Genomic DNA, 13,298 nt, shown 5'->3' on the forward strand with positions numbered 1-13,298 from the left:
CACTCTTGAGACTCTCATCCTCTGTTTCAGACAAACAGAATTTCATTCATTCTCCCTAAATTATGTATTCTTCGAATCCCACTCAAGCTACTCTCACTCCCTGGATTGTCCTTTGCTTTTCATTATGTCATCAGGGTATCTTTTTACAATCTAAATTTCCCTTCACTTTCGTACATCTTTTTGTTTTAGCTGTTATAACTCAGGGTTTAATATTCTGCATTTTGATATCATCAACAACTATTGCATATAAGGGTATTGGATAACAGTCAGTGGTATGGATCAGTGGAGAAAAAAAATCTGCCAAGCAAGACATAAATTAAAAATTGGGCCAGGAAACAAGGCACAAATAGTGAAATGCCCGGAAGTTTCCGGGTTTTCAAATTGAGTCTCTGTGGAAAATAAGCCAATCTGCCTTTGCTTCAGGTGGAGGGACTATATATACAGTCCTAAATTTTTCTTTTAAAGGTAATTTACAATACAAGAGATGTGGTCCACTTGGGGGGTAGGAAAGAAGGAAAGAAAGATGGAAGAGAGAGGGAGGTAGAGAGGGAGAAAGAGGGAGAAAGAAAGAAAGAAAGAAAGAAAGAAAGAAAGAAAGAAAGAAAGAAAGAAAGAAAGAAAGAAAGAAAGAAAGAGAAAGAGAGAGAGAGAGGAGAGAGAGAGAGAGGGAGGGAGGGAGAGAGAGGGAGGGAGGGAGGGAGGGAGGGAGGGAGGGAGGGAGGGACGGAGAGGGAGGGAGGGAGGAAAGAAGATTGGTGCCTTGGTTACAAAACCTCTGGAAAATTTTTCCACCAAAAAACCTGTAATCTTTTAATTCTAACCAACCCCAAACTATTCCATGATGCGAGATTAAGTATTCATGCCTCAGACATTGCATTTGGAACAGGATGAAAAGAAAACATCTGGAATGTTTTATGGCATTTTCAATGTCATTCTCTTTAAGCTGAGATTGTTATTTTATAGAAGAAATATTAAATTCCCATCTAATTTACAAATCCATTGTGTGGATGAAAAAGTCTAAACCAGCCTAAATATGAACTTTATAACTCAAGAGAAAAATAACCACACACCCACTATACTTACATCAAGGTGGCTGAGGCTGAAGGTGATAATGTGAAAGATAGGAGGCTACATTTTGTGACCCACTATAAGTCTTTTGATCTGAGTTGTTTTGTTTTAATTAGAAATATTCTCTGGTAAATGCTGGGCTTACAAACAGCTGTACATACATGATGAAAATTGCCTTTTCTCAATGGTCCCTAGTTACTGTTTTAAATGAACACAGAATTATTCCTTTTGTTTATTTTTTCTGTTATTTGTTTGTTTGTTTTAAGGACACTGGGTTTGTGGAGTTATCCACTAAGGTGTTTTGTTTGGTTGTTTTTTTTTTTTTTTTTTTTTTTTTTTGCCTTATTCCTTTACATGAATGATGCTAGCAAAGGCTTTAGTCCTAGTTCCCAAGTGAGTCTGAAAATGCAAACACTGACCTTCATCCTAATGTGATCAGTATGTGCTGTCATCACTCATGATATGACATAACAGCTGTTTGATAACTGACTACAATCAATCTTCCTCACTTGCCTGATTCAGCAAGCTGATTGCTTTGAAGTCTTCCTATCAGAGAGAACTGATTGCGTTCTGGGAGTTTGTTTTATGCTGCATCACTTTTCAGGATTCTGACAGAATTGTTAATAAAGCAGTATAATGTATATGCAAGCTTGATTTAAATAAATATACCATTGAAACGTTATTCCAAATCAAAATTAGAGTTGGAGAATTTGGTGTTAGTGACTTACCATGATCCTAAGTATCTTTGGTATCTTACCATTAGTTACTTAGCTAATAATATTAGTAACTTCCCTGATCTGCTGGCATGGGGCTCATGCTTGTTAATTTACATCCGGACAATGTTGCAGAAGGATGAGTTAAAGGCCAACTTGGGCTATATAGTGTGTTCTGCCAGACAGGTACTTCCTCACATCTCAGAGAGGTGAGGTCTCCAACAGCCTTCAAGACCCTACTCAGGTCCAGGCATATAAACATCTTGAACATTCCACTAGGTGGTGCTGAAATTGGCTTATACATCTGAGCATAGACACCCCTGAGTCTTATAATATAAATACTCTTATAACCATACATACTTGAGTCAGATCCTGTTAAGCTGCTTGTGTCATTTTATATGGCTTACTCTCTTAAAATTGAATAGACTTTTAAAAACTGAATGGAGATTTTTTTTTATAAATGTTGAATCAGAGTTTTTAATTGTTACCATTTTCTTTCATCAGTTTTCCTTGCAGTAGGAAATGATTTTAAAATAGTGTCTGTGATATTAAGGCAACAGAAAGAGTGATGGCAACTGATCAATACTGTTATATTGCTGATATAATGTTATTTTTTTCAGTTGAAAAGTCAATTACATGTTCACTTTGTCACAAGGGAAGATATCTCTCAAGCCTTATGAAATAGTTTGGTAATAATTTCCTAACACATTTACAAGTTTTATTATTAATAATTTTTTCTTTGACAATGTCACACATCTATATAATTACCTTCCTCTACCCAATTTTGTCTTCTACCTGTGCCAGCTCCCGTCTCCTACCCTGTGAAGGATATTCATGGTTGTCAACTTGACATCTGGAATGAACTAGAATCCAGATAGGGAAGGTACACCTGTGGGAGATGTTTGATTAGGTTTGAAGCAGGTGAATCCACTTCTAGTCTGAAATGTTGAATTAGGAAGACACACAGCTATAATCCAGTTTTTGCTACCACATCCACTCCTTCACTAGCATTAGAGAACCTACTTCTATGGATTTCTATAATATACTGAAGACCAGATAAGACTTTGTGGACAGAGCAACTATTGAATTCTTGGACTTTCTGTTCACAGTCAGCCATTGTTGGATTAGCTAGAGTGCAGCCTGAAAGTTATTCAGTAAATTCACTATATATATTAAATATTAATATGTGTTAATATTTATATTAAATATAATTATATATATAATTGTTCTGTTATACTAAAGAACCCTGACTAATTCATCCCTGTTCCTCAATATTGCTTTCCCATATTCATGACTGTCTTCGATTCAGTTTCACAAGAACTTTACATGTAAACATCAACTTGAATCTAGCTTTTGGACCTTGGTGGGCTTACTTGTGAATATTGGATACTATTCCTCTCTGTGTTCCAGAACCTATTAGTTGCCAATAGTATTACACTAAGTGGTAAGGCCTCATGAGTACCTTTCTCCATCAATAACTACTGTAGGAAGAGAGAGTTTCTGTAGATCCAGTGCCAATATCCAAAGATGCTCTGAACGTGTGATTAACCATATCATGGTTAGATATGGTTATGGTTGGACCATATCATGATTAGAAGATGATTTTCATAGCCCCTTTTCCTGTATTCCTATTCTACTATCCCTCCATCTCCACTTCTGCACTATTCCACTAGCCCTAAGAAGGTATGATAAGTGCTTTATTTAGAACCAAATGATCAGTCATTCTTTATTCTCAGCATCTTGTACAGTCTTGGGTCTCTGCTTTTACCTCAGTTTATTGCAAAGACCGGCTAGACTAAATGAAGTTGAGTATTGTCTGTTGCTATAAATATATGTATTTGGAATGAAATTTGATATTTTGTCAATATGGCTAAGCAACAGTAGTAAATTTTTCTCAGAGCTTAGAACTTCTTTAGTCATAGGCGTAAGCCTCAGAGAGTGGTGAGTTTATTACTCTCGCAATAATTACACCACTATTGCTCCAGTGGGCACATTCTACCTGGCAATTTGCTATTATAGTTTATATCTGTTCACATAGAGTTCAAAACTGTCAGAAATTATTGTTTTCTTTCCATTTTATTGACTAGGGAGTATATCACCATTTACTAATTAGTACCATATACAAACAACAATTTCACCTAAGGATTCCTTCAGTTAGTTCCTCTTTTTTTTTAACTGTGAATTTGATTTGCATTTTTAATTATTGTTATCATCATCATTATTTTAATTATTTACATTCCAGTTGTTATCTTCTTCAGCGACTTCTCTCATTCCTCATCCCCTTGCCTCCAAGAGGGTGCTCCCCGCCAACCAGACCTCCCTCTTCCCTGGTGCCTCAAGCCTCTTGTGGATTAAGTACATCTTTTCTAACTAAGGATGGACCAGGCATACCTCTGCTGTATTTTTGCCAGGGGTCTTGGAAATACCCCTGGTGCTCCAGGTTGGTGGCTCAGTCTCTGGGAGGTCCCTGGAGTCTGTGTAATTTACATTGAGATTGCTGGTCTTCCTATGGGGTCACTCTTTCCTTCTGCCTCAGTGCTTCCCCTAAATCAATCATAGGGGTCGAAGACTTCAGTTCAATGGTTGGGTATAATTATCTGTTTCTCTTTCAGTCAGCAGCTGCTCAGGGATCTCAGAGAACAGCCATGCCAGGCTGTCTGTAAGCACATTATAGCATCAGTAATAGTGTCAGACCTTGGTACCCTCCCATGAAATGGATCCCAAGTTGTGACTATCATTGGACTCCCTTTCCTTCAGTCTCTTCTCCATTTTTGTACCTGTAGTTCATGTATGACCTTTGGGGTCTGCAGTTAATTCCTCTTTAATTGTCAGGCCCAGTCTAATTTCTGTTATCAATTGCCAAATTTCAATATCAAAATTGCTCTATGTGTGTTATAGCTTTTAATGTAGTATAATCTTTAGGGGTTCTCAGAAAAGAATTAAAATATAAATTTCCATCCCTTTAATTCCCCTACCCCACCAGTATAAATTGAACAGTGTCGGGAAAAGGCAATGGTTAATTTATTTGTACTTAGTTTAACCTCTTCAGGCTATTGACACTAGAACTGCCTAATCACAAACTTATTAAGAACTATTAAATTCTCATTAGTGATACCTCTAGGTTACAGCCATGTGGCACAAGTCATCATTTAGTAGTAAATATTAAAGAATATTTATGAAAAGAAGAGAAAGGCATGCTTGCATTATTCAGGAGAAAAATACAAGGTTAGAACTTAATTGGTATCAAAAGCAGGTCAGGGGCTAATTATGATCTCAGATCCGTGTAACTTTACCTTCTCAATTCAAGACCTCTAATTGTTTCTGGCAATGCCATGGGCAGGAGCATAAAGTGTTTCCAGAAATATGAGCAGCTTAGAATCATTGTTAAAGTCAGGCTGTCTACACAATTAATAATGCAGTGTAATTTTATCTGTAGTAGTTTTCAGAACGGTTTGTTATGAGATAAGGTAATATTGATTCATCTGCAAGCGAGAGCCTATATAGGTGAGAATTTAAAGCTGAGATCAACCATATGTATTAATCAATCCATTGATACTTGAAAGTCTATATATGAACTGTAAAATGACATATAAATTATTAAGATTTAATTCTTTCTGTTCTTGTATGTCATTGAAGTATTAAAGAATAGCAAAATAACAATACACATTGGCAGATGGTACCATTGCAAAGCTGTCTCAAATCATATGCAAAATATTGTGTCTAATTCAACACATCAAGGACATAGTTAAACTTATGACGTATAAGGCCAACATGATTTCTTTGTGAATTTTTATGTTAAATTTTCTTTAAAAGATCACATAATAGTATTATGTAATCAAAACAGTCAATAACATAGGTGGACATTAAATAGTCATTTAAACTAGTTATAAACTTCCTCAACTTTATTAGTTCTCTTTACATTTTCTAGTCTTATAGAAACTACTAGATCTTTTAAAACAAAATATATTAATTATTTTTTAAGTTGAACATTTTTCTTTGATTTGTTTGAATACCTTTCATTAAAATTTTGCTTATAGGGAGAATATTTTATTTACACATGATGTGATCAAATTAATATGTTATATATTTTATGTATTCACATACACATATATAAACACACAACATATATACATGTATGTATATACATATTTAGATAAATAGATAGGTAGATAGATACATGATAGATAGTTTTAAGCTTTTGATCTTTGTCCATATCCTCATTTTTCTTGTGGGTGTTTCATTGTTAAGTACTAGAAGTTCATAATTTTTTTTCTCCTTCAGACTTTTAGAATTCCCAGACATCGCCTACTCCATGTCAAATCTAGTTGAGGCAGAGAGATTTATACTGGAAATGTACAGTGTAATGAACTAGAAACATTTCAGTGAGACAGATCCTAAATATTCCAAACATGTAAATATATTCTTGATATTTGATGGTGAATCAAAGATGTGTGTGCATGTGGTCTGCCAGCATGTGTACTGCATGCTAGATGACCATGGAGAACAATGCATGCTATTCTTCATGTATTTAATTTCATTAAAGGTTACAGAATCTCCAATTTAGAAGATACAGTGCAAGTTCTTTCACCACTGTGCAATTTCAAATACCACAACCAATTACGAACTGAATACTCCTGGACTACAATAAGGACCCAGAATTGGTATTTGTTTTTGCTTACTTGTTAATTATTCATTGTTAAATTAAATAAGAATATATTTGTATTCCTTGCATCATTTGGTTCAGTTTAGATTGACAGCCTATAAGAACAAGCTTGTAGGATACATGATAGCTGACTTCCTGGAAACAGCTATGTTAACACATGAATGATTGCCAGCCTGGATTCTGATCATTGTTAAAATAATAATTAATACTAACACTTTCTTGCATCCCATTACTGGCTTGTTCATATATAATTAATCTCAGCTGCCTTTTGTTTAAAACATCCTATTGGAGGATAACATGAGGATAAGTATGAGACCAAATCTAAAACTTATTTTTCTCAGATGTTCACGGGAAAATTTTTTATCCGAACCTTAAAATGACAGCAGATAGATTTTGCAAAGTGAAATGAATCAATTTGGTCTCTGTTAAAAAAAAAACCAAGATACAAAACACCCAACAAAAGTACTTCTAAATGGGTTATAGAAGAATTGCAATCATTTGTGTTATTTTAGTAACTATGATGTTTCTACCAATTTTTTTTTTCGAGACAGGATTTTTCTTTGCAGCCCTGGTTGTCCTAGAACTCACTCTGTAGATTAGGCTGGCCTTGAACTCAGAAATCTGCCTGCATCTGCCTCCCAAGTGCTGGGATTAAAGACATGAGCCACCACTGCCTGGCTCAAAAAATTTTTTTAAAAGAAATGCTCAATGTAGTTGAAATTGCATATTTCCCAATTGTCTAAGGAAGGAAACATGGATAATAAGGTGATGATTATGTCTCATGCCATCTTTCAAAAAAAATTGGGATTTTAGTTCTCCCTTCTCTTGTTTGGTTTTATTACATAATTTAAAAGTATTTTTAAAAGCATAGATCGTCAGAAAAAGAGAATATTTATCCAAGATTCTAAGACAATAAAATGAATTCTTTCAGGTGAATTTAACTACTCTAAAGTTTAATGATGATATTGTCTTCAGGCATTACTGTAGATTTAGACAAATATAAAAATAACATTGTCAGGTAACACCAGACACTTTTTAAAATGTTGCCAACCTGAATATTTGATGTAACTGAAAATATTAGCAAAAAATTACTTGAAAATTGACATTATATATGCATATATGTATATACATATATGATAAAAAGGAGCTTCCATAATCTTAGAGTTAATAATAAATAAATTTTAATGACTCAGGGATTTCTTGACAATAACTAAAGTTATTTTATCCTCTAATCTCAAAGCAAAGTCTACTCAGTTACCTTGGATGGTGTTTTTTTGTTTGATTGTGTCCTAATTGAGGAGTAATCAATCAAAATATTTTACCAACAACTTTTTTTAACATGTATCAATTTTAAACAGTAGTGTTAATGGAAATAGACTGAATTCATACAGATATAATTATACATATAATATACACGTGGTGGTTTTAATGAGGAATGTTTGGCATAGGTTGTTATATATCAGCAATTTGTGAAAAAGGATAGGAAGAAATCCTTCATTTCCAGGGGTTGGCCTTCTGAGATCACAACCTCACTGCATCTCCAGTTCACAATCTTTTTCTGAATGTGGTTCGAGATATATCTGTTAGTTCCTACTCCAGACACCCATATCTCCTCTGCCTCTAAAAAATTAGGCCAAAATAAACTTCTTCATATGTATTTTTTTCACCATAGGCTGTGAAAACAGTAATGGACAGACATGCTTAGTGAAATTGGGATCAGCTGAGATGCTACCAACACATAGCATAGTCTTTATTAGCTACACATTGGGGAAGTGGCTAGATAGACTTGTTAGGAGGTCTCTATAGTCAAGCAGTCTAAGGCTGCAAACATTCCAGAGAAGGGCTTCGGAGTTGTACGTCTCTGAATACACTATCAAATTTCATAAACACGTATACTGAGAATCCTCCAGAAAAGCTGTGCTACAGCTCTTGAGTCTAGCCCATTGGGGAAACTGAGATAATATGGTTTTCCACATTGTTCACGAGTGCAAGTCATTTGTCTCTTTGATATGCCTCTGCCAACAACACACATTCATTCAAGACATTATTCATTCTTGGATTCCTCAGCTCCATACCATTATAGTGTTATTTTGCAGCATCAAAAAGTTATCTATTGTCTTAGTCAAGGTTTCTATTCCTGCACAAACATCATGAACAAGAAGCAAATTCTGTGTGTGTGTATGGGGGGGGGGCGTGTTCAGCTTACATTGCCATATTACTGTTCATCACTAAGGGAAGTCAGGACTGGAACTCAAGCAGGTCAAGAAGCAGGATGATTCAGAGGCCATGGAGGGATGTTCTTTACTGTTTTGCCTCCCCTGGATTGCTCAGCCTGCTCTCTTATAGAATCCAAGACTACCAGCCTAGGGATGACACCATTTGAAGGTGTGGCCTTTTGGAATAGGTGTGACCTAGTTGGAATAGATGTGTCACTGTGGGTGTGGGCTTAAGACCCTCACCCTAGTTGCCTGGAAGTCAGTCTTCCACTAGCAGCCTTTGGATGAAGACGTAGAACTCTCAGCTCTGCCTGTACCATGCCTGCCTGGATACTGCCATGCTCCTGCCTTGATGATAATGACTGAACCTCTGAACCTGTAAGCCAGCCAACCCCAATTAAATGTTGGTTTTTTTATAAGACTTGCCTTGGTCATGGTGTCTGTTCACAGAAGTAAAACCCTAACAACAATACCTGTATAACGTATAAAATATCTATGTAGACATGGTACACATAATTTGGATATATATATCCAAATTATGTGTACCATATATATATCCAAATTATGTGTGTGTGTGTGTGTGTGTGTGTATATATATACATATATATGTGTGTATATATATATATACATATATGTATATAATTATATTCTATAAGTATTTTTCAAGGTGGTTGGTACCAGATTTTTTCAGATTTTGGCTGTTAGGATAATTGGAAACTTTCTCTATTCTGAATGTGATTTTTTATATTCTGAATATGACCTAAGTTGAAATGTAAACTTCATTTGTACTTCAAGTATATCACATGTATGGACTTGTGGAATATCTTAATAATACATTCAATATGATGTGGTTTCACCACTATTTTATGCTTACACTTTTCACACTTCTCTTAATGAGAAACTCCACAATTAGCATTTGTTTTAATCATTTTGGTATACCAAGATTATCTTTACAATCCTTTTTGGTCAAGCTTACCATTATAAAATCCTTTCTACATGACAGAGCATGCATTCTTAATCAAATCATAACTAGGCAACTTTCAAGGTGTAGGAAACATTGGGATAAACAAATTGCTTAAACATTTAAAACCACATGTCACAAGAATATAGGCATACGTACCAATGTGTAATACTCTGTGTGTGTGTGTGTGTGTGTTATGGACAAATGTGTTTAGGCTCAGTTCGGTGGTAGATGGATCATTAAAACAATTGAGAGTTGTGCTAGTTGTTGCCTAGGAACTTGGCTGTGAGTGTAAACACTAGCCCATATTACTCATAAGAAGGAGCTATTTCCGAAGTGAGTGACTCAAGGGACCATAATTACATAGTATCCATATCTAAATTCTGGGCATAGAAACTTTTTGGCCAAGCAGACAGAGGACTTACTCATAAGGAAACAGAACAATAGAAATAATATATTTTTATCTCAGAATATTCCAAGAACTTGAGGTCAACTTTTGTTCTTCATAAAACTTTGTGTTACACACATGTATGTGATTTAGTCTTGCTTTCCATAGCGATGAGACTATTTCTATTTTTCTTTTTTTTTTTATTTATTTTATTATATGTAAGTACACTGTATCTGTCTTCAGACACTCCAGAAGAGGGAGTCAGATCTTGTTACGGATGGTTGTGAGCCACCATGTGGTTGCTGGGATTTGAACTCCGGACCTTTGGAGGAGCAGTCGGGTGCTCTTACCCATTGAGCCATCTCACCAGCCCTGTTTCTATTTTTCTATTTCCATTCTCTTCCTGTTTAAATAATTTCTTTTGCTAGTTAAATTGATTAACTAAATGAAACTATTAACAATCAATAAATTTGTATTTAATTGAAGATATACTTAAAACTGACACATTAGAAGCGTATTATCCTATATGTATAGTAATCAGCCTGTAGTTTAAAGTAATACTTCACGATTTTGGAAATGATTAAGCCAATCACAGTGAAAGGAAGCTGCTTTGTATTTGAAATCTCAGATAAGTAAACATACATTTATTTACTAATCACTAAAATGTTCAAATATACTGTTTCATGATTTTAAATGATTTTTATCTTTTTGAAATGTTACTATTCACTATGACTATAGCATTAATGATTAGGATAATTTCAATTATTCTTTAAATATTTGGAAAACAACATGTCAAATGTCCATTTATCATGTCAAATATGGACATGAGACCGGACAGGAGACCAGTTTGCCATTGAGCCTGGCATTCCCCAGAGAAGTAGATGAATACTGCAAGATCAGAGTATACAATCTGACACCTTCAATCTTCTTTTGTGCCACAGCCCTGGCTGATAGGAACCTCTGTTGCTTCTATAAGCATAGTACTGACTTTTGCTACAAGCTTCCTGACAGGTGTCACATTTGAAGAAGGGGCCCTGATTGAACCTCTCTCTGTGGTCTAGTTCAGTTTCCCTGGGAAACAAGGTTCTTGTGTGTGGAGCTGGGCCAGTTGGGATAGTCACCTTGCTTGAGGTCAAAGAAATAGGAACTGCTCAAGTGGTGGTGACTGACACATCTGCTTCTCCTATGACCAAAGCCAAGGAAGTTGGAGAGCAGACTTTACCATCCAGGTTGCCAAAGAGACCCCTCAGATGTAATGTCTGCTAGGGAGCAAGCCAGAGCTCAATAATGAATGCACAGCAGCAGAGTCCTCTATCCAGACAGGCACCTCTGGCACTCACTCTGATAGGACCTTGTGAGTGTGGGCTCTAAGATGATCAATTTACCCCTTAGTGCATGCAGCCCTGTGGGAGGTGAATATCAAAGGTGTGTTTCGATATTGCAACTCGTGGCCGATGACAATTTTCATCTTTGCACCGAAGACTTTGAAGGTAAAGCCCTTAGCTACTCATAGATTCCCTCTGGAGAAGACGGTTGAAGCCCTTGAAACAGCGAAAAAGGGAGTTGGGCTGAACCTTATGATCAAGTGTGACCCCAATGACCAGAACACCAATTCACATTTATGTGAATTGATTTATGCCCACAGCCCCACTCTCTCAGCATTTAAGGGCTAAATGGCTAGAAGGGGGAGGCCATTAATGCAGACCTTTCTTTTGAATGCTAAAAATAATAAACTTATAAGGTGAGAGCCTTAGAGGAGTTGGCGTGCTTTAAAGACAGAAGTAGGGACACGGGGGACCTTATAGCCAGAATGAGATGCTTATACTGTGGAAAGTCTGGCACAAAGGGTGTGGCAGATAGTCCTGGGAATGTCCTTTCTGTAGTATCTTCTTTTGGATGAGGAGACGAAGCATGTCTCTCTGTTCATGTTCCACTGTGGCTGCCAGAGAATGAGGCTGACTTATGAAGAAATGGCCTCATAATATGGAAGTGGACCCAGGGCTGAACTTTCAGTCAGCTGTTCTGAGCACAGTTTTTCTCAAGCTAAGTATTATTTGAGGGGAATAAGAAAAGGAACTTGCCTTCCGGATCCAGGCAAGGAACTGATCAGGAGAAGACAAATCCCAGATGAGGTCACTAGCTCACATTCCCCAAATGTGGAAAGCCTAAAGACCCTCAGCTCTGCCCAAAGACCACCTCTACCTCAGCTCCTAAGAATTCTGTCCTTACATTTGCAAAGTGGGACCCACCTTCCCAACACTGCTCATTCTTGAGCAGGAGCAGTAGTGGTTGCTAGGCAACCAGGAGATTTTTTTTTTTCCACCCAAAGAGCTTAAATCCTGCCTAACTCATTCAAGATGGCTACAGGAGGGCTTGAGTTTCCCACTCAGGATTAGACTTTTCTCCCAGGCTCACTCACAGAAAATTATTTTCCTTTTCCATTCAGTTCTGGCTATCAGAAGATGCTTCCCTTCTCAGCTGGGTGAGGCTGGTGATGTCTGTCGGATGGGTATCACAGAGTAATTGCATCATAGGGCTTTTCTTTATGATATTTGGGTCCAAATCACACTCTTTGTGATCTTAAGATAATCAAGAATTGCACAGTAACTGTGATGTAACTTGGGCTGCAGTCTGTAATCCATTCCTTTAGCTATGACTAGGGATGTGGGAATTAAAAAAAAAAAAAAAAGACTCTGCTGCAGAAAATCATGGCCCAAACCTGAACTTTCTCAAACTGCTTCACATAATAAAATCTGTCACTGGTCGCTGGTGTCAGGAAAATAAATAAATAAATAAATAAATAAATAAATAAATAAAGTTACAGATAGATAGAAGCCACCCGAACAGCCATAGACATTGGAAAACAAACTTGGAATTTTGAAAAAGGAAGACGTATTCTTAATTGTTGAGCAGTCACTCCAGCCCATATCTTCTAAAACATCAACCAAGACTATCTTTATCCAAGGAAGAGAAGCATTTCTTTCTTTCAATACTATGCTGTTTGCCACACAGATATTCTTAGCATGATAATGTGAAGCAAAAATGAACACATAGCTAAACTGGCATAAATATATGATATATACAGAGAACATAATCTAGGAAGTGTATCTTATAAATTAGGTCTTCCAAACAAGTGCAAAATAGAAAAACACATTAGTGTTACAACAAAGTTAATGCTCACTTATAATAGCTCAATTATGATTACGTATGAAATGCCCTTTGAGACTCTTACAGATATAAGACCTTCAAATAGTAAGGATTAGGAAAACAGTGTAATGCTTTCAGGTTT

General features: G+C 36.3%; 1 pseudogene; it reads left to right on the top strand.

The window, feature by feature from the left end:
* The first annotated feature begins 4,157 nt into the window (after positions 1-4,157).
* On the top strand, positions 4,158-11,682 carry LOC110308991 (sorbitol dehydrogenase-like; annotated as a pseudogene).
* Positions 11,683-13,298: the final 1,616 nt, after the last annotated feature.

Source organism: Mus caroli, unplaced genomic scaffold (genome assembly GCF_978045245.1).
Source record: "Mus caroli unplaced genomic scaffold, Mus_caroli_1 scaffold_12, whole genome shotgun sequence".
Lineage (NCBI taxonomy): Eukaryota > Metazoa > Chordata > Mammalia > Rodentia > Muridae > Mus > Mus caroli.